General features: G+C 47.5%; 1 long non-coding RNA gene across 1 annotated transcript in view; it reads left to right on the top strand.

The window, feature by feature from the left end:
• The first annotated feature begins 5,513 nt into the window (after positions 1-5,513).
• The window catches only part of LOC135283627 (uncharacterized), a 197,049-nt gene continuing 181,070 nt past the window's right edge, over positions 5,514-21,492 (top strand). Inside the window, exons 1-5 of the long non-coding RNA XR_010349312.1 lie at positions 5,514-5,572; positions 5,946-6,148; positions 7,707-7,873; positions 10,117-10,389; positions 12,893-20,602. This is a non-coding gene — a long non-coding RNA (uncharacterized LOC135283627). The remainder of the gene's footprint in view (positions 5,573-5,945; positions 6,149-7,706; positions 7,874-10,116; positions 10,390-12,892; positions 20,603-21,492) is intronic.

The following is a 21,492-nucleotide window of genomic DNA, read 5'->3' as shown; positions in this document are numbered from 1 at the left end:
TTGTTAAAACAGCCCTGAGAGAATTCCACAACTAAACTCAGCTTTGGTATTGCTTTCCTTTTCTGTCTCCTGATGCTGGCTGAGCTCCTGGCCCGGGTGCAAGGGCAGAAACTCTGGTTTTTGTGGTTTATTTGAGGTGAGGGTCACTGTGCCTGATGCTGGCGGTGTCACAGGCAGGGCACAGACCTGGGGCGTGTGCTGGGGTGGCTGATGGGGATGAGCCTGGCTGGGGGCTCTGCTGGACCTGCAGAGGGGCTGCTGGAGGGTTCTGGAGGGTGATCCCCCCGTGGGGGCAGCCCCAGAGCACAGGGATGGGGGGATGAGCTGGGCTGGGTGCTGGGAGCTCGTCCTGCCCGGGGCAGCACGGCTGGAGTTTGGTTCCCTGCCCTGCACAGCACCTTGCACAGCCCACAGGTGATTATTTATTATTTATTAGTTATTATTTACTATTTCTTATTTCTTATTTATCATCACTGAGGGGTTCCTGCCAGCCAGCCCTGACTGCACTGCAGCATTTTTCCCTTGCCTGAAGAATTTCCTCTCTTGCCTTCCCGGGGGATTCTCCCGAGCAGCAGCAAACCCCTTTTGGGCCTCGGGGAGCTGCTGGGTTTGGAGGGGTTTGCTCTGAAACCACTTCCACACCAGCCCCAACCTCGGGCTGGGGAGCAGGAGTGGGATGGGAGGGGATCTGTGCTGGAACTCCGTAATTCTGGTCGGGCTGGGCTGTGTGGGGTGGGTGAGGGATGGAGCAGAGCCCTGGAACAAACCAGGGCTGAGATGAGGCTGGAAATGCAATCTCTGCCAGGGAACAGCCCTGGGAGCCTCAGCAGGACCTGCTCCTGCTCTGGGAATTTAATGCCCCTGGTGGAATCTAACTGCAGGTCAGCAGGTTTTATTGGCACAGTGCAGACGTGCAGGGTGATGGACTGATCTGGCAAAACATTAACAAAGATAAAAAATAATCCCAGATCAGGTTTTGCAGTGGGTATCATTGAAGCCAGAGCAAATGCTGCTCTTCAGGTGCTTGTGTGCTCATCCCAGGTAATTTCTGCTGCTCTGCTGCTGGTGCAGATAGTCTTTTATATGGAGTTTGCAGATAAATTTTTGTCTGACACATATCTAGAACTTATATAGTCACCTACTAATTTAAACCAATTTGCCCTAGGTGATGGGTGAATACACTTGAAAATTAAATGGGTCTGATTTAAGCATCCCTTCTCTGAAGCCAAAGATTATATAATTAAATTAAAAGAAAATGTGTTTTATAATAAACTGTATTTCCTCTTGGCAAAATCCAATTTTGAAACAAGATTGTAATATCATATCTAAAAATGTTTTCCCATGGGTATTACCAGTCTATTTCATTTAATTGTTTTCACCCATCATATTATGTGCTTTCAAAGTAGTGAAATGAGTGTGGTTTTTATGAAGAACAAGGGAGGAAATGGCAGGGAGAGGGAAGGTTGGCTCCTTTCCCAGGAGGAGCTGCTGGAAAACCAGGGATGGGCACCTGGTGCTGCCCCAGGCTCTCAGCTCCTGACCTGGGTGGCGGGAGGTGATGCCATGGCAGTGCCAGGCCCTTGGCATCTCAGCTTCTCCTCCTCTGCTGAGGGTCTGGCACGGGCAGGAGCTCAGGAGCTGCACTGGGAGGATTTTGCACTCAGGCAGGAAATATTTAACCCTTGGAGCAGCTGGGAGCTCCTTGGCCAGCGTGGCTGTTGGGGTCAGTGCAGAGGGGTTTGGTGATGCCAGAGCTTTCCCAGCAGGGTCAGACCCTGAGGGGGAGAGGGACCTGCTGCAGGACCAGCAGCATTTTGGGGTGGGATCCCTGTGGGTGCCACAGCCACCCTGCTGTCCCACCAAGTGCCCAAACCCGGGGTCAGGGGAACAGAAATACAGGATACATTTCCAATGGAATATGAGCCAATTCACCCCTAATTAATACACTCATTTTATTCCATTCATCTGTTTGTGTATTGTGCCTGTGTGCCACCAGCCCTGCAAAGGGAGATGGGTCACTGCCATCCTCCATGGACATGGCTGATGAGAATTGGAAGCCAATGCTTCTGATTCTGCATTGATTTGGCAAAATTCTTCAGCAAAATACTGAGAAAAGCTGGAGGTGTGTGCCCATCCTCTGCTCCTGGGGATTCCTGGAGAATCCCAGTGGATCTGCTCGTCCCCAGGGCTGGAGGTGCTGAGAGATGGGGCAGAGCAGCACCTCGGTGTCTCTGCTCCTGCTGTCCCCATTTATGTCCTGGCTGGGACTGGGTCTGTGTATCACGACCAGGAATTTGTTAATCGGGGCAGAGGAGTGGAAGAGCAATGAGCAGCACAAATGTCTGTGCAGCAGAGCTCGGCACAAACCCTACTGGGGAGGAAAACACCCTCCCACTCTGAGAAAGGACACCTCTCCCATCCCACACACCTCCTTTTTATTTGGTTTAGAAAGCCCTGATTCTGTTTTTACGGTTATTTTTCTTCCAGGGGTGCCTGACAGCTTTGGGCATCCCCCAGCGCAGGCAGGCACGTGGGTACCACCATCCCTTCCCCGCCAACAAAATGGGCTTTTCTCCCGGAAAAACTTCCTCGAATTGGCTGATTTTTCAATGCCAGCAGGGTTACAGAGCTCCCCCTGACAGCCCGAGTCAGCGCCAGCTTCTCAGCGCCACCCAAAATCCGAGGCACGCTGGGGATGGGGCGGCGAGCAGCGCGGGGCTGCCCCGCAAACCCTCGCAGCCTTCACCTGCAGGGGTGGGCAGAGGTGGTGGAAGCAGCAGCGAGCAGGGGCTGGGCGCTGGTTTTGGGAGTTCCAGCGCTGCCGGGGGGTTTGCCCCGGTGGAAGGGGAGGCGAGGGGAGCGCGGCTGCCCCGGCCCGGCACCGGCGGCTGGAGCGCCCGGGGATGCTCACGGGAAGCGTTTTTTCTGTCAGCCATTTTAGCCTCTGAATCCTATTTCCCTGGTGCTTCCGAGAGGAGCTTTTGGGGGAGTCCCCAGCTAAAACTCAAATTTGCATTTAAATGGAGATTTTTTTTTTTTTTTTTTTTTTTTTAATGAGCAGGATGCATGGGAGACTAAGACTATTAGGTTTCCTTGTGGGAGAGTGCAGAATTCTCTCACCTTTTACATCCCACCCCCTCTCCAGCCCCTTTAATGCACACTTTAAATTAGACATAAAAAAAAAAAAGGAATGGTGCGTCTTTAAGGAGAATATAATCATAAACAAATAAGTCTGGTTGCCCTTGCAGCAGAACTAATCTTCCCTCAGCTGAGCTGTGATATAGATCAGTAACAAGAGCCACGCGCAGGGGGTTCCTTTGAAATGCATAATACCTCCTCGTATAAATTGGAGTTGGTGTGATGGAGCTGTGAGATGACATATTGTGGCATGACCCCTCTCTACTGATTGTGGGTGAACCCTGCAAAGGTAAATCTAACACGGCGCACACATCAGACAATTTCATTTTCATCACCCAGGGACAAAAACATGGCAACAGAATCTTTTCAAATGATAATCTGCATGCTAGGCGGAATATTTTCTCTTCCTCCTTTCCTTTTTTTTCTCCCCTTCTTTTATTTTTTTTTTTTTTTGCATGTTCAATTCATGATGTAAGTGAAAGGAATTATAAATTGCTTCCAAAGTTCATTCATTCCCTTCTTCTCATTCTTCCCGTTCTTTTCCTCCTTCTCCTTTGGCTTTGTTCTCTCTCCCTTTTCCTCCCTTTTTTCCTGCCTTTGTCTCCTTCTCTTTCACTTTTTTCTCTTCTTTATCCCTCTTATTTTTATTTTCCTCTTCTGTTTCTCCTCTTTCCTCTTTTTTTGTCTTCTTTTTTAATCCCCACCTTTAATATTTTATTTTCCTTTTTATGTGCCCCCTTTTTCCCCTCTCTTCTCTCTCGTTTTCTCCTTTTTCACCCTCTCTTCTTTCTCTTTTTTTCTTCCTCCATCTAAAAGTTTGGCATTGTGTGTGTGTAACTGATTCATTCTTCTCATCCCCTCAGGGACATCCAGTAATAATGATTTATAGGAGTGCAAAAATCTCTGCTCTTGCTGTTACCAACTAATATCCCTCCTACCCTCCAAAAAGGGAGTTTTCTGTACAAAACCTTCTCCCTGACTTCTCTCCCCTCTCCCCCTTTGCCTTCCTGCACTTCTCCAGTCAATTTTTAGTGGAATTCAGCTGGTTTGCCTCATGCCAACCTGGAATATTCCATCCTGCATCCCTCACCTGGCACTCAAATGATGCCACGGCTGCTCTTTGTTGTGTGTCCAGCTGCTTTGTGCAGGGTGTGATACTTTGAGGCTGGGGAGATGTAAAAACCCCCTGTAATGTGGTGTTCACCATCCCCTCCCAAACCCAGGTGTGTGTTTGCCCGCTGTGGGAGCTGCCTGGCAGGGTGGGAATTGCCAGTGCCCATCCAAGGGCAGAGCAGAGGCTCTGGAGGCCTGGGGGGTTTGTGGTGCCAGGGCTGAGCTGTGCCAGGGCAGCTCCAGAGCGTTGCAGCAGGCTCAGCCCCCTGTGCCCAAAATCTGGGCTCAGCATCAGACACCCCAAGGACACGGAGGGGCACTCCAGCACCCTGCCCTGAAGGCAGAGAAGAGTTTGGAAGCTGGGCTTGTGATTCACCTGGTAAGAGATGCCAGTCCTGGCTCTGCGTGCTCCTGGCTGGCCATTTTTACTGCTGGAATTTGTGCTAATTAATTGCTCTGCTGATCACCACGCTGGCAGTGCCTTGGGCTGGCTCCTTGGAAGTGGCTGGGTGCTCCGGGCCCTGCTCCCCTCCAGGAGGAGCTGGGACACTTCTGTGGGGTCACTGACACCTCTCCTCTTCCCTCTGGGAGCAGCTCTGGGGGTGGCACAGGGTGGGCATTGCAGGGCAGGGATTGCCCCTGGGTGTCCATCTGTCCATCCCTTGGCTGCAGGACAGCCTTGGAGGGAGCAGGGCACGGCGTTGGGAAATCTCCATTAGCTGTCCGTGCCTCAGTTTCCCCATCACAGATCCCCAGTTTGATTTCCAAGTGGTGCAGAGAGCTGAGAGATCTCGGTTTTACCCGCTCCAGGAGGAGCTCTGCCAGGAGAACCGATCAAGATTTCAGATGGACGTGCTGCCAATGAAATAACCCTGCCCTGGCCAGGAGTGGGGTGCAGTGGGAAGGCTCCAAGCTGCTCCCATCACACCCAGTGCCACACACGGTGTCCCCGTGCCGGGTGACACTGCCACTGCCGCCGTCAGCCCCTGACACCCAGATGAGTTTGTCGGTTCCACGTAGCGTGATTGTCATCTCCTCCTGGCCCAGCACGGCAGCCAAATTGAAGGAGAAAAGGTCAGGAAGCCCTGGTCATCCTCTCCCTTTCTCCCACATCACTCCTGGCCCGGGATGGGAACGAGAAATGACAGGTTCGTGTGGCACCCGGGAGCGGGGGGCAGCCTGGGCGCTGCTGCTGGCACTGTGACACCACAGTGACAGTGACAAGTTCTTTGATTAGAAGAGCTCCCCAGCGCTGCCTCCCCCCGCAGAAAGGTTTGTGGGAAGCACCACCCTCTGCTTAAAATGCTCCGTGCACAGGGAGGTCAGCTGGGGAACGGATTCTTTTCGTGTCTTTTTCCATTTTGGTGCAGCAATGTGCCAGCTCAGGTCCGGGAGGATCTCAGCCTCAAAGTGCTTTTTGTTGGTTTATTTTTTGTGTTCCCCTTATTTCCCCATTCTTCACATGTTTTTTTCTAGAGAAGGAGCAGTATTGATAGCACCCATCCGATTGTTGGCCCCCCTGCAGTTATTCCTTGTGTGAAGAGCACCTCGGTGCATTCCAAGAGACTATAATCACTTCAGGCTGCTTTGCACTGCTAATTGTTTTTCTGTTTTTATGCAAATGTGAAAATCCTCATTTGATCCTTCGAAAAAATACTATTTTTACAACCAAGTGTTTTTTATTTGGGTTTCAGGGAGGAAGTGCTGCTCTGAGAAGGCTGGAGGACATCACAAAAGAAAAAGGGGAGATCCAATATTTGCCACATCACAAAAGAAAAAGGGGAGATCCAATATTTGCCACAGATCTGCAGGACCTTGTGGAAAATGGGATGGGGAAGGAGATGATGACAGGTAGGGAAGGTGAGAAGTGGCTGCAGGATTGCTTCTGTTGAGGCAGGTGAGATAACCCAGCTCTCTAATGCCTCACCCAGCTGCAAATCTGCCCAGAAAATTCATCTTTTCATAATATTTTTATATGTACAGCTCTTCCCCACGTCCCCCTGAGATATCTTTAATGGGGTGCATGGGATTTTTTTTTTCTCTCTTGTTTGTAGAAGAAAAACTTTTTCACAGGAAACATGGAGAAACAGCCCTCCCTTTTTTCTGGTGGGAAAATAAGTGCCAGTTTTGCTCACCTCTATTTCTGTGTAAATGGGGTTGTTAGAAAGAGAGCCTGTGCCTGGGGTATGCAGAGCCTCACCTGTCTCACAGACAAAACCCATCACGCCTGACAGCACCAATTCAATGATTTCCCCACGATTCCAGTCGCAGAGGAAGGCACAGAAATGAGAGAAAGAGAAATGCACACTGTCCAGGTGGAAACTGCTTTCCCAGCACTGTGATTTTTCCTGGGAGCTGAAGCCATGGCAGGGCAGGAACTTTTCCAGCCGCTCGCCCTCCCCTCGCTGGGTGCTGCTGTTTCTGCACACTTATAGATTTTAAGATAAGGTGCTTTTGTTTCCCAGTTGTGTCTGGGTCACCGTTTGGAACTGATATGACAGGCCTAAGGCTAGCAGAGAAATTTGTTACAAGTTCCCATTTCGGGGACGTGTCTCCAGTCCAATAGCCTATTTACTCTCTCGGGGATCTATTTTTAAAAGTTATTAGCAGATTACTGGTTTTCTATCAACCTCAGGCACCAATCTCCCAAAGATACTATTGTACTTTAATAAGGTGCATTTGATAATCCTCAGATAAAGGCATTTGAAGTGAGGGGGAGGAGAGGGAGAAACTCTTGCACCGACTCAAGTAAGGGACACACAGGCCAGAAAAGGGTTAAATACACTCATGTTTCTAAATGGCTGAACTACTGTATGTTGTAGTTTTCAACTGCAAATCATCTTTAATAGCAGACATCACGGGATGGCTCATTACATTAAGCTATTTTTCATGCTATCTCCTGTAATATCCTTTAATCCAATGCGTTTCAAATCACCTCAGGCTAAAATAAGAGACATAGCGATGTAATAGCCTAGTGTATTAGTGGGTTAATTGCCCTGTTGTACTCTCTAGTAGATATCTCTGGAATGAGTTCTATATTAATTGTAAATTGCTTAATACATTTAACTCCTTGAGCAGCTTGGTCCTGCGCTCTGTCTTTAATGAACAAGAAAACTTTGGTGTTGGGAATAGTTGGGATTTTTGGTGGCCGAGCCCGCAGGGTGCCCGGCCCTTCCCCAGCACTCCAAGCACTCACGTCATCCTCTGGCACTTGGGGAGAGTCAGCCTGAAGCACTAAAAGGAAATTATTGCTCTTTTTCCTGGCAGGTGCCAAGTTCTGCAGCCTGCAAAGCCACAACGCCTCGCTCGGAGGGAGCTCAGAGCCAACTCCCTGACCCCACAGGAGCAGGGCTGGCACTGCAGAGCTGCAGGACATTGTCCCTGAACTGGACAATCAGAGGGAGGGGGAGCAAAAAGGGAAGGTTTAAATAATACATAAGATTTTGTCTTGCCAGAAGGGGAAGATGGATGAAGTGCTCTGCAGCTCTGCCAGAGGATGCAGCAGTGGGTCACTGACACACTCAGCTCACAAAGTATGGCCCATAATGTGCAGCAGCTAGTTTTCTAAAATTACTTCTGCAGCACCAGGCAGATTTGCAGTCACTTTTCTGAAGATTGGAACGTAAGTGTCACCAGGCTACCAGAGGGTAATGTCACTAATTTCTTTGGATTGCTCCCAGTGTACGTCAGGGGGGTGCAGAAGGAGCAGGCACGGTGGAGGTTGGAGAGGGTTGTGTAATTTTCAGGTGAGACACTCTTTATTAATTTCTTTTGGGACATTCTGGATTCTAAAACTCCTGGCAAAAAAATGTAAGTGTCAATTTAAAGGCAAGGCATGGAGGAGGAACGCTGAAAAGTTTCTTGCTTTGAAGTTTTAGCGGAAATTCTTCTCTGAAGTCGCCCCTTAAACCCAGCAGGATGGCAGCAGTGCAGGAAGGGGACTGGGGTCAGTGGTTTTACCCTGTGAGACCCAAAGTCCTGCCCACCTGCTCTGGCCTGTGCAGCTCAGCCTGTTCCCAGCACAAGGTGGCCATGGAGCAGCACCTTGGCTGCGTTATGGATCCCTTTCTTTATGCCTGACAGCAGTTATATTTTAGATATTTAATATAATATACTTATATATTATATATAATATCATAAAGATGCCATTCAGGACACCCTTTGTAAAACTTTAATCTCAGATTCCGGTGGTTCTAATGGAGCAGCTCCTTCCAGCTGGAGGGTTTCTCCAGGTTTGTAACGGGGGACACAGACAGGTCCTCCCCACCCCTGACTTCCCCGTGCTTTACATGGATAGTCTGGGCTAAAAGAAATCTCATCCCTTTGTTTTAAAAGCTAAGGTATTTGGGAGACAATGTGCATGAGAATTTCATAACTTGTGAAGGAAAATTGAACTAGGGAGACAGTTGGGCTTGGAAGGGAAGACACAAAGTGCTTAGACTGCTGGAAAAAAAATCCATCAAGTAATTCTCTACCTATAAAATAGGTGGTAATGCAATCTGAGCTTAATTTTGATGGCACACTGTACTTCATAACAGTGACAACACCTTAAAAATGTAATGAAAAGGCCTGATTTATTGCTGAAATAATCCATTTAGCACTCCAATAAATAAAAGGAGAAAATACAACCAATGTTTCGTCAGAAGGGGGAAAAAACAGAGAAAAATTGCCGTGTGTAGCAGTTTTCTGGAAATGCATCCAGAGTTTTGGGGCTGATTATTTTCCTGAAGACAAATATAAATTCCCAGTTAGATTTTAAGATTTAGAGCTGATGTCCACTCTGCATTCTCGAGTACTTTAGAAGCAGCAGCCCTGTGACACAGCAACACTGGGACCGTGTTGGACTGACAAAGGGGAGGAGAAAACACTGAGAACCCACGAACTTACTGCCTTACAAATGTTTGATTTTGAATATGCTCTGGTAGCCATTAGGAAGTGCAGAGCAAACATATTTTCCCCTCATGCCAAATTTGTTTTAATAACACGAGGTTACTCCTGCAAATGTCAGCTCCACCCTCCTTTCCCCGTTTCCCTCGGCCCACAGCGGAGCCTGGCGGGTTTTACACTCCCTCCACATCTCTTCTATTAATCTGTTTAATCTGCTCCAGGGCCTGGCAGTGGCAGTGACAGGAAAAGCAATAAAATGCTCCCGTGGCAGATGTCTGTATTCAGGTGTCCTGAGAGCAGAGCTGCTGCTTCTCCAGAGAAAACTCCCCAGTGCAGAAACTCACCCAGCAGGAGCGGGCTGAGGGTTCTGGGCTCTGTCACCAAAGGCTTTAAGGCCATGGATGCTTCAGGGTGACCTAACTGTGACTTTTCAGCACCTGAAGGAGCTGACAAAAAAGATGGAGAGATGTTTTACAAGAGCCTGGAGTGAGAGGACGGGAGGAATGACTTCACACTGAGAGAGGTTTGCCTGGGCATCAGGGAGAAGCTCTGCTGCCATCTCCCAGCCCAGGGGTCAGCCAGAGCTGCCCACTGCTTCAGCCATCACCAAACTGAGTGGGAAAGAGCAGGGATGAAAAAACAAGGGGAGAAAAATCAGCAAAAACACAGCCATGCTGCCCGTTTTGGGGGATATTTTGCTTTGAGGCCCCGGAGCAGCTTTCCCTGGTGAATCCATCCCTTGTGGCCACTGTCAGGCAGCCGGGCTGCAGGAATGGCCCCAGAGCTGGTGTCCCCCAGAGCCCTGCCCGGCCCTAATTGGCCTGTTTGTTTTGCAATAAGTGATTCCTGCCTGTCTTGGGCTGGATTGTTTTTCACACCATTAAATGAAGTTCTGCTGTATTGATCCCTGTTTTTCCAATTTGAAGCCTGAAAAGTGATGAAGACATTTTCTTGTTTTCTCATGTACTTTTCCCTCAGTTCATTTAGGTGACCTGTCTTTAGTTCCTTGCTCTGCTCGCTGTAATTGCTTCTCCAGAGTAATGTTACACCGGGAGCGTGGCACTGCAGCCGGGGATGGCTCCCTGGGAGTGATAAGGACAGCTCGGCTCTGATAAGGGCAGCAGAACAGCACAGCCCTGCAGGAACAGATAAAGGACGGAAGGCAGGCAAACAGGAGCCATGCAAAACGCAAGCAGGAGCGAGCCCAGCTCTGCAAGGCCGCCGAAGCAGGAGCTGTGCACAATAATGAGGGTATTGTGCTCACTGAAAAGCAGGGGCTGGGGAACAAGGACATCGCACCTCAAAAGGACACGGGCGTGCAAAGCCACCCTGAGGAACCACATCAGGACTTCTGCTGAGGGGTGGGGCTATGTAAAATACATTAATGCATATGCATCGAGGAAGTGGGGGTGGTCATGAATATGTAATCAGGGTGCGTGATTAAAACTCGGTTACCTGGCGCTCAGGCTCTCTGAGCGCTCAGCACGACGAGCTTTCTAATAGCCAGAACTGCCAGAAAGTTCCTACCTGGCTGATTCTGGTATCGGGTTGAATAGCAGAACCAGCAATATCCTGCAATATTTACTGGGAAATTTTCTCTCAAATGACTCCCCAATGTCATTTCTTGCTGAAGCCTTGGTAGGACAGTGCAGAGGGTGACAGCAGGACCACTGGACAGCTCTGTCTCTTCAGGATGCTTAATATTTCGCATAAGAGATGGAACATTATCTTTGGACACGTTGTCATTGATGTGCTCTTCACCTTTGTGAAGAATCTCAGTGCTCCAACGTTTGCATTAGATTTTGCCAGGTTTTTGTTTGGCATTAACAAGAGGGGCGGGTTTTTCTAGAGGAGGTCAATAGAATGCTGAACTCAGGTTTAACTAAGGAGGGAGCACTGGTTGCTCCAGCTCAGCCTCACTTGCAATTATTTAATGTGTGAGCTCTAAACAAAACCCACGCACACAGAGAAGTTCCCCAGTGGCTTTGGTAGGCTCCAGACTTGCAGAATTTACTGCTGAAAAGCAGAAGTGCAGCCAAGCCTGGGAGGCTGGGATTGTTTCCTGTATCCCTGAGCTGTTCCCACCGAGCCTGGCACAGCCTGGGATGCTCCAGGTGCAGGGAGGGAAGGCAGGACCACTTTGCTGGCTCGCCTCAGTGTGTGGGCAGGGACTGAATTTACAGTCTGAGTTGTGCAATGTCTCACAGCAGCATCCTTGGTGCCTCTGCACTCCCCAGGCTGCCTCCCCACGTGCTTGTATCAAGAGGGTAATGCACTCGACACAGTAAACAGCAGAAAATACACAAACAAGGAGGGTTCAATAATTTCCTTTTTTCTCCTCTCTGAACCCTTGGGGAAAAAAAAAACCACCTAAAAAATTAGGTGTAAATTTGCAGAAATGTTCAAATCTGCTCATTGCCTAAGAGACTGGAAGGATTTTGGGTTTTTAATTTTTTTTTTTATTGTAAACTACCTTATGACAATTGGTGATAAAAGAGCTGAGCCTTTCAAAATCCATTTTAATAAAACACCGTATGACCTCATAGATATGCATAGGATTTAGAAATAACATGGATTTTAATGAAGGTACTTGAAAGGTATGGTGCCATATTGCAATTTTATGGAAGATCTTAGATTAATGAAATTAAACGTGAACTGCATTGTTTAGATGATGAACTTAAGGTCATATCTGCAGCATTTGAAAGAGAAACCTTGAGTGGAGGGTGTAGAATCATTGATTTAGACCCTGGTAGACAGCTGAATAGCAAGCACTGAAGCATGAAGGTAAATTCCCATATTTCATTGTTAGAAGGTTAGCTGGTGGCTGCCAGCTTTTCAGTGATAATCACCAACCAATTCCACCCTGTTTCAAAAAAGATTTTGCCTTTGTGTGCTGAGACACTTTTAAAAACCATTACTGTTCAAAGCAGGGGCACACTGTTTAAAGGGAAGCTATTTCTGCAAAATGCAGCATGGCAATGAGTTGATGCTGTCCTTGGATAGTGATGCTATTAAGTTCATTAGGATCATCATCCATTTCAAATGCTTATAAGGAGAACTGCCACTGTTTTGCTGGAGACACCAGAGGTACCTCCTCCTGCAAGCCCCAGTGATGTGTCATCAGTGATTAGCTCTCTTGCTTCCTTTAATTTTTGGTAAGACAAGGCCCTTTCAGGTCTCAGTCCTGTCTGCATCCTCACGTGGGGAATAAATGCACGAACATGCACATGTCTTGGGCTAATAGACGTGAATTTGTACAACAGGAAAATTGCAAGGGACGAAATCCTCGGGCCTTAGGAATAAGTGATAATAGAATGATACTGCCAATTACTGCTAGGGAACAGTGTTGTCACAGGGAGCAGCTCCTGGAGACGGAAGGACGAGGGGCGGAGAGAAGATTCCCTTTCGACAGTTTGCCGTTAAAGGGAATTTGTCACGGATGTTAAAATTAGATCTAACTGGGCCAGATCCTCAGATGACATAAATCAGCCTGTAGACTCCAAACCCTGATCTGGCCACATGCTCCTCTTTGTTCTTTTCCCAATCTTTATTATCTGCGTCCTGACCCTGCCTGGGCGCGGCTCAAGCCCCAGCCCTGCTGATGAGGAGTATTGCAATATTTACAGGGAGCATGTAGCTGCTGGGGTTCAGGGCTCTAGCTGGGGACCAGAGAGAGCAAACCTGAAAAAGATCTCAGGTGGAAACTGAAAGCATCTTCTGTGTCTAATGTACTTCTTTCTACGTTCTCTTCCAGCCTGAATTTTTGGCAAGCAAAGCTAAACTCTGCTGCATCGTGAAATCGTGTGAAAGCTGCCAGTAAGGAGATTGAGTAAGAAATAGTGTTAGATAATGGCTGTAAATGCATTATGATCACTCTTTTCATTAGAAACTTCTTTGTTTTCTCCCTGGTGTATACCACAAACAGCTTGCACATGATTTATCTGTGTGTGCTTGGGAAGGAGAGGCAAAGGGAATAAAGTCTTTGCCATGAGATGTTTTAAAAGGCAGTTGGGACACTTAGAGACACGATACTTATTAAAATAAATGGAAGCTGCATGTCTAAATCCCCTGGTCATCCTTGGAAGCCTTGTCCCTCATGTTTATCTTGCAGTGGTTTCCAAAAGGGGAATTGCACATCTCATTTCCAGGGTGTGTCAGTGCAAGTGGACAGCAAAGCCAGGATCCCACAGGGGCCAGGCCCAGCTCATGCCATGCTATAAAGCTTTGGAAAGGGGCAAAGCACTTTCTGGGAAACTCTGTAAAAAACAAGTCCAGGTTCCACAGAAGTTAAGGGGACGTGGTTTCCCTCTCCCATTTCCAGAGATTTCTGCTCTGTGCAGCTCTCAGGGCTGGACAGACTCACTGCTGTGTCCAGCTCTGCTGAGCTTTCAGTACATCCATAACTCCCCACCCTGTTGTAAATCTTCTGACAAATATTTCTCATTTTTTAAAAGAAAGAACTCTTGGCATTGTCCACTTTGGAAATGCTGGCCCATTAAGTCTAAACAGGGCATGTTAAATATCAATTGATTATAAAACCCATATTAATTGATGTTCAGCAGCCCTGCTAATGGAGAGGAGCTCATTACATAGCAGTTAACCCTCAACGTATATATATTAAATAATCAATTAGTATTTATTTAACATACAATAACCTCCCTATTAGTGCTAAATTAAAAGCCTCTTTATAGAGGCCTTGCAGAAAGCCCTGCACTGTGCTAACCTGGAGCCAGGAATTTGCATTAAGAGCTTCAATCTTCGTTACCTCTGGTGCCCCCAGGATGATTTTTAGGTGTTAAGTGAAGGAATAAAGGGGCTGTGTTTGTGACAGTCACTTGGCCCTGCTGGGGAGGGAGTCAGTGCCAAAAAGCTGGTGAGTTGCTGCCCATGTGGTCACAGGAAGATGCAGAGACCTGGCAGGTGATGGGTGAGAGGAAAACAGAGGGATTTGTACTCCTTGGAAGTAGAAGAAAAGTATTTTCAAATGGAAAAAGAAAGGAGAATGAGCAAAGAGACAGGCAGACAGCAAGACAAGATAAAAGCAAAGAAGTGGCATGGCTGGGTAATAGAAACAGGGCAAACTGGGGAACTCGGAAAAGGAGTAGTTGAACTAAATTGCCCAAAATGAGTCTCTCCTGTGCCACGTCCTGAGCTGCCATTTATATCTGTGTGGTGTATGGAATATTAGCAGGGGGATTCACTCCCATCTCTGCCTGGCCTGAGTGTGACAAGGAGGGGGATAGAAGGGAGCTCTGCTGTTTTCCTTGGAGCCTGGGTGAGTTTTATATTGGGGTCTAATAGGCCCAGACCCTATTTGGAGCTGAATTACATCACATGCCTATGCAATAATCTCTTTTCTGGTGGGGGGAAGCTGGGAAATCAAGCAGCTTCTCCAAAAGTCAATTCTGGTACTCAAAATGGAGCCAGCTCAAGAAATTGTCATTGATCCACTTCTGAACTTGGAGCAAATTTCCATAAAAATAATCAGATCCTCTCAGCTGCAGAAGTTTTAATGCCATGTGTTTCACTGGGTGGGATGGGCAGGCTGGGAGAACAGGAGCTGAGCAGTGATTTGGGTTCATTTTCCTCCTCTTCCCTGTACCACTTCTGAACAGGGTGAGGGGGATGGGAGACGATGCCTTGGCTGCTCTCTTTGCAACTTCTTGGCAAAAGGGAGTGAAAACCAGCAAATTGTTTGGTCTGATCCTCAGTGGATGAAAACTGGAGCAGTCCTTAGTAGGGCTTTAAAAAGCTTGATTAATTTAGGCTCCTAGGAATGTGGCTTGGCTGGAAACCCCTTAGAAAGCTGAAGCTCTGACAGTGGGGCAGCCAGGTCCAGGCTGGAGCAGGTAATGACAGCTCCATCTCAGAGGTGTGAGGAAGAGCAGGGACCCTGTGGAGCAGCCCTGATGGGATGGGGGGTTTCAGGCATGTGTGAAGGGTGCCCCCCTTCCCTCCCTGCCCTCCTCCAGAGGGAGAATCCTGTGGCAAAGGGAGAGAAGGAGATCTGGAACTGACAGAGATGGGCCAGAACAGGTAAATAACCATGGATTTGAAACATCAGCAGGCAGTGTTTAATGAAGGGATAAGCAAAATAAAACTGGAGGTGAGTGCCAATACTGTCTGAAGGGTAATAACGAAGCTGATGGAAAAATCACTTTAACCATTTTGGATCTCAGGGAAGACCCAAATGTAATTTTACTGAGGAAATGTAATCATATTTCAGGCTTTTCAGCCCTGCCAAGGAGCGTGAGGCACGCACACATCAACGCCTGCTCTCCCTGAAGCTCAGGAGGGCTTTGCTGTTGGCTGCTCGCTGTGGTAGAGAGAGACCTTCGAGGTCTTTCCCACCAAGGACAGCGGCAGCTGCTTGAGCAAGTGATGGTCACCTGTATTCACAGGTGTATGATGTATTTGCAGCACTTGCAATAAATTACTTCTTTTTCTCCTTACAGCTTCTGGAAACATTCCCAGTGGCCGGCCTATTCATCAGGGCTGTTACATTTCTGCTGCTGCAAAGAGGGAAGAACCTTTTTCTCTTCCTCTTTATTAGCATGTGCTGTGGTGTGAGCCGGGGAGGGAACCCCTCTGTGGCCAGCACTGGGTAAACACAGCCGAGGTGACAGTGACAGTCCTCATCACCGAGCGTTAGCAATTCAAACAGCCACGTCAGTCAAGGACTTGGAGAGAAGGGAAGGCAGAAGGGAGGATGTGACAGTTTGCAAACACTCCGCTGCATGATTTTGTCGTAGGTGTGTTCATCCTGGGAGTGTCTTGGAGGAAATGCAAATGAATTTTGTGCTGGACAAGTCTGTGTGCAAGTGAGGACTGCTGGGGCTTTGTTGGGTGTGGAGAAATCTCTTCCTCTTGTAGACTGAGATAATCAAAGGGCTTTTGGAAAATTTCAGGAAATTACTCAAGGCCAGGTTTTGCCTACAGGGCACGGCAGTCTTTACTAATCTATTAAAAATAAGCAGGAGAAGGTAGTAAAACAAAAGCAGTGAAGCAAAAACAAACCCCAAAACTCCATCAAGCAAAACCTGATGATTTTCCACAGTAGAATTTTGGGGTGTTTGAAATATACTGACATTTCCTAAAACCACCAATTTAATCCCTCCACACTGCACTCGAAATATCAAACCTAAGAAATTTAGGAAATTAGGCTGAAGGTTTTCTATTACCCTGAAATTTTGCCTTTGAGAATTGATAACACAGATGGAATTTCCTTGGGAAAGAATTGAGTAAAGGATGCTGAAGAATTATTTTAGTTAAACTGACTGCAATGCTAAAAATGAATCCTGGAGTGGGACAGTGAAGAAACTCATACTAGAATATTAATTCTACTTCCAATCATCCAAGGAATTCAGTCACTGAAGTCAGGAGTGAATTCAGTCTGTCTGGTTTCCAGAGGCTTTAGGGAGGCCTTGCCAATACTATTCTTTCCTGCTGGATTTGTCTGCAACTCTTCAAAGTTATTAGTGGAAATAATTTCCTCTCTGAAGAAGCAGCCGCCTCTGTCCTGCTGGTCTGTCTCTGCTGTGGATTACTCCCTCACACATCACATCTCTCAGTCCAGGGAGGCAGCTGTGCCTGCAGGGTGTTGTTCAGCCCTTTACCCAATTATCCATGCCCAGAACACCCATCCCAAGCTAATCAGGAAGGACAATCTTCTCTGGGTGAAAACGCTCTCTGAGGACTCACCTCTGCCGCGGCGCCTTCAGGGAATGAAACCACTAATTATAGGAGAGGAGTGTTTGCATTATCTGCATGATGGCAAGAGCAGAAAGGGAGACCCCAGGGCCGAGAGCCCTCTGCATCATGGGTTTGCTGTTCTCTTGCTGTGTGGGACTCCCTTCTCTGAAAATCCCAATCTAAACATGAGTGTGCAGAACTTTATTGAGTGTAAGAACAAGGAATTTCTATCTGTAAGGAATAATTTTATTTGTAAGGAATAGGTAATTCCTCTCTGTACCCCATTAGAAATCCTCAGCCTGCAGGCACCTGGGCAGAGTAAAATGGTGATTTGAGCTGTATCATCTCTATGATTTCTTGTCCTCCATCACGGCCCCGCTGATTTCAGCTCTCCAGAAGCTCCAGAGCTGCCTACAGCACTTGCCCACAGACTGCAGTCTGAGGAAGATGTCGCCTGTTTCTGAAGGACAGGATGAAATCACCCCACATATGTCCTCTATCTATTGCTTCTCTGAGCAGGGAAAACCGAAATGCCTTTCCCACCATTTTATTTATTGGCTTTCCTCTGTTTTCTGGGAAAATCCCTTTTTTTAGTACTTTGTGCGTGCGCGTGAGCCTGTGTGGGGTAGGCGTGCGTGTGTGTGTTTAGGAGGTTAAAAAAAAATTTCTTGCTGTCAGCAAGTGATGTTACAAACCTGCTCTGACAAGGCTGGTTGTATATTTACAGTTGGTGAGAGCGAAGGCTTCATCAATCTTCACGCTTTGAAAGGGACAGGCCCGCTCCCATGAGCACCTGCTCCGGGAGAACAGCTGAACTGTGACTTTCCAGGGAGCTGGCTGTAAATTTTAGCCATTCCCCCCGCAGCCCACGCATGCTTGAGCTCTTTAACCTTCCCAGGCTGGCAGGAGTCCCAGCAATCAGTTTAGTGCAAAGACTGGGGTTCTTTTTAATTAACCTTTTGTTTCCCACTGCAGGTGTTTCAAAGTTTTAAAAGGAAGAGGGGGGGGGAAATATTGTTTGCAGAGGTGCATCCAGTTTTTCCATGCTTGGTGATCAAAGGGGATCAGCCTTTCTCAAGTTTCCCCTCCACGTTCACCTCTTGGATGTGTGTCTGTGCCAGCATCCGCTGGGAACTGGCAGCAAGGCTTCCCTTTGGGCACCTGCAGAAAGTGTTCCTGGGAGTGCACTGGGCTGGCAGAAAAGGGAAGTACTGCCCTGTTTGATCAATAGAATTATTAGTAGGACAAGGACCTGTTGTATCGCTAAGAAAATTCATGTGTGGGGATTTATCACAAGGAAAAAAAATGCATTCAAGCCCCACTTAAAACAATAAAACATATCTTTGAGGGAAAGTTTCAGACTTTCTTCTATAAAGGAATAATGGTTTCTGTAATTTAATAGGTGGTAAATTTGGTGAGGACTGCCAGCAAATCCATTTCACATAATGATATTTTATCTCCCTGGGTATGGTCATTTTCATGAATGTCTTTTTATTGGTTTCCTTGTCCCACGAAGTGTCCAAGGTGGTGCTGCTCATCCTCAAACGCTGAGCACATACAGAGGCAGGGATGGCTGGAGAAAACTATTAATAATGGTGACACAAAAAATGGGCAGGAACTGTGTGACAGTTAAATGTGCTCCCTATAAATAAAGAACATTTCTATTTGACCCTCAGGGCTGTGGCTTTTCAGCACTTACTTTTGTAGGAGTTAAGGTGGTCACAGCTATTAAAAACTAGAGATAAGCTGCAAGGAAATTCAGCTGAGGATAACAGGGGGGGAAAAGAAAAGAGGGTTTCCAAAGAAGATTTCACTGAAAGTTGCAGCTAGGAAAAAAATCTGAAATAGCCTTTGGTGAGGGATTTTGTTTACATAGGCCAGGGCAATTTGCTTCTTGGGAAAAGGAGTGATTTATTCTCTTGGTATCTAATTGCAAATTCACAGAGGCAAACCTTTTCCTCATGTAGCTCTGCTGAGAGGGACGGGAGCATTAGTTACGGAGGGTCACAGATTTTTAGAACCCTCGCAGTGTACATTGAATATAAACTAAAACTCACAGTTATGGTTTCATTCTGGCTGGTTCTTTATGCTGACTAGAGGTAGCAACCACAGCCTGTGACTGCTATCACACAAACTGAGTTTCAGGAAAGGGAACTGAGAAATTTTTCTTGAGGGAAAAAAAAGCAGCAAGTTGGAAGAAAATCAGAATAAAATGGAAGGAAAGGGAAAATATAGAAGAGTAGGTTTCCAAAAGGCGAGGTATGGTATTATCTATGTGATATATGCACTTGGTGTAAAATGGCCCAGGGCAGCTGTGGCTGCCCCTGGATCCCTGGAAGTGTCCAAGGCCAGGCTGGACAGGGTTTGGAGCACCCGGGGATAGTGGAAGGTGTCCTGCCATGGCAAGGGGTAGGATGATGTGGGCTTTAAGATCCCTTCCAACCCAGACCATTCTGTGATTCTGTGTTTCACAGTCAGCACAAGGTCTTTGCTGCCTTCCCTCTCATGTGCCATGCATGTGTGGAGTCAAACCTGTCTGAATTTTGCCTTTGAATTCTCCCACCTTGCATGGCTGGTTGCCTGCCTGGGAGATCTACAGACCTGCCTGCCAGGAGGAACAAGGATGTGCCAACATGTGGTCCTGGAACTGCAAATTCAGAATGAAGCAAGGAGCAAAAGAAGTGACAAGATGAGCCGTCATGGGAAATGAAGGGAAAACGGCGAAAATTGTTATAATAAATAATAAGAAATGTAGCATGGGCCAAAGGAATAATAGATCAGCAGTGGGAAGACTCTAAAAGCTGCTGAGAGTTATTGATAGACATTGTGTAAGGAAAAGAACATAAAAAAAGAAACCCCTGACAGTTTTGCCTTCATGTTCACAAAGGCGGGTGGCAGGGCAGATGCCAAAGTGAAAGATAAATATCCTTTTGCATAAAGAAGAAATATTGAAGGAAACTGGGCAGAGGTGACGGAGAAATTAAGAGTGTTAAAAGACCCTGAAAGCATGTGGTCCATGTCAAACCCCCTTCAGGATTTTGAGCCAAGTCAGCAAAACATATGAAAAATTTGTTGAGGGAAATGAGAACCTCTTTGAAGACCAGTAATGAAGAAATCCTACAAGTGTTAAGTCCAAGGAAGCTTTCCAGAAAGGAAAGGTGGTGGTTCAGAAGAAGGTGCCTTGCATGGCCAGGAGGCCAAAGTGTGTTTTAATCTGGGGTTGCACTGGAGAAATAGTTAAGAGAAATTATGAGCTTAATTAAGGAAAACCATCAAGGATTTTTAAAAATTGGGATCCATGCCAATAAAGGGAGAAAAAAACTGACAGCAGCTTTCTGAGAAATTAATGCAAATCACAGGCCAGGGAAAAGCCAAAAGATATAACTTCTGCTGTGGCAGGAAAGGTTGGATATAACACAGTGGGGAAGTGTAATCCGAAATAAAAGTGATGGGTGAGGGACATGGAAGTGGCTGATGGGTTCTTGCCAGCGAGTAAGGATGCACTTGTTTGTACTTGGAGAAAGTGTGATGCCAGAGAACTTCAGGATAAAGTGATTATTGAGATGAATTTAACTGAGGGAAGCACAGAGGAAGGGAACAAACCCAACCAGGGTTTGAGAGCACCTGGCTTGGGTGGGGAAGCAGCAAGGAAGGGTTCAACCCAAACACCACTCAGGCAAGTTTCTGTGTTTCTGCAACAAGTTTCCACGAGAGATTTCTGACACACACACACACCCTTAATGAAATAAAACTCCAAGCATTGCTGAAGTAGGTAAGTGCACATTGAGGAGCCACCAGCAGATGTGGTGTGTTGGACTTTGCAGTGTGGGGAGGAGGACGGGAAGATGGCGGGGAAAGCAGGAAAGTGCAGGGTCTGTGGGGAAGGTAAGAAGGTGATGAGTTTGTGGGGAAAGTGGAAACGTGGAAGGTCTGTGGTGAGGGTGGGAAGACGATGGTTCTATGGAGAAGGTGGGAAAATGAGGAAGGCGGGAAATTGAAGAGTCTGTGGGAACGGCGGGAAGGGCACAGGTGTGTGGGGAAGGCAGTGGGCCTGTGGGGAAGGAAGAAAGATGGAGGGTCTGTGGGGAAAGCAGGGACGTGGAGAAGGAGGAAAAGTGGAAAGTCTATGAGAAAGGTAGGAAGGGGACAGGTGTGTGGGGAAGGTGGAGAATCTGTGGGGAAGGTGGAGAATCTCCGGGGAAAATGAAGGGTCTGTGGGGAAGGTGAAGTGTCTGTGGGGAAGGTGAAGGGTCTGTGAGGAAGATGGAAGGTCTGTGGGGAAGGTGAAGGTGGGAAGGTGGAGGGTCTGTGGGGAAGGTGAAGGTGGGAAGGTGGAGAGTCTGTGGGAAAGGTGGAGGGTCTGTGGGGAAGGTGATAAATCTGTGAGGAAGGTGATGGGTCTGTGAGGAAGGTGATGTGTCTGTGGGGGTGGCAGGAAGGCGGGAGAGTGGCGGCTCTGTGGGCAGGAGGCGAAGGTGAAGGTCCCCGAGCAGAGGCCGCCATCCCCTCAGCCGAGCAGCCGCCATGCCGGCTGAGCCGAAGTGGCCGCCGGCCGCCACTAGAGGCTGCTCCACACCTCATTAAACAAACACAAACAGCAATTAACACACCAGATCCCGGACGGCAAGGCTTTGACCTCCCGCTTCCCGCACCCGAGAAAGA

The sequence above is a fragment of the Passer domesticus genome, chromosome 19, assembly GCF_036417665.1.
Source record: "Passer domesticus isolate bPasDom1 chromosome 19, bPasDom1.hap1, whole genome shotgun sequence".
Classification (NCBI taxonomy): domain Eukaryota; kingdom Metazoa; phylum Chordata; class Aves; order Passeriformes; family Passeridae; genus Passer; species Passer domesticus.
The sequence above is the reverse complement of the archived record's forward strand: the minus strand, read 5'-3'. Positions and strand labels throughout refer to the sequence as shown.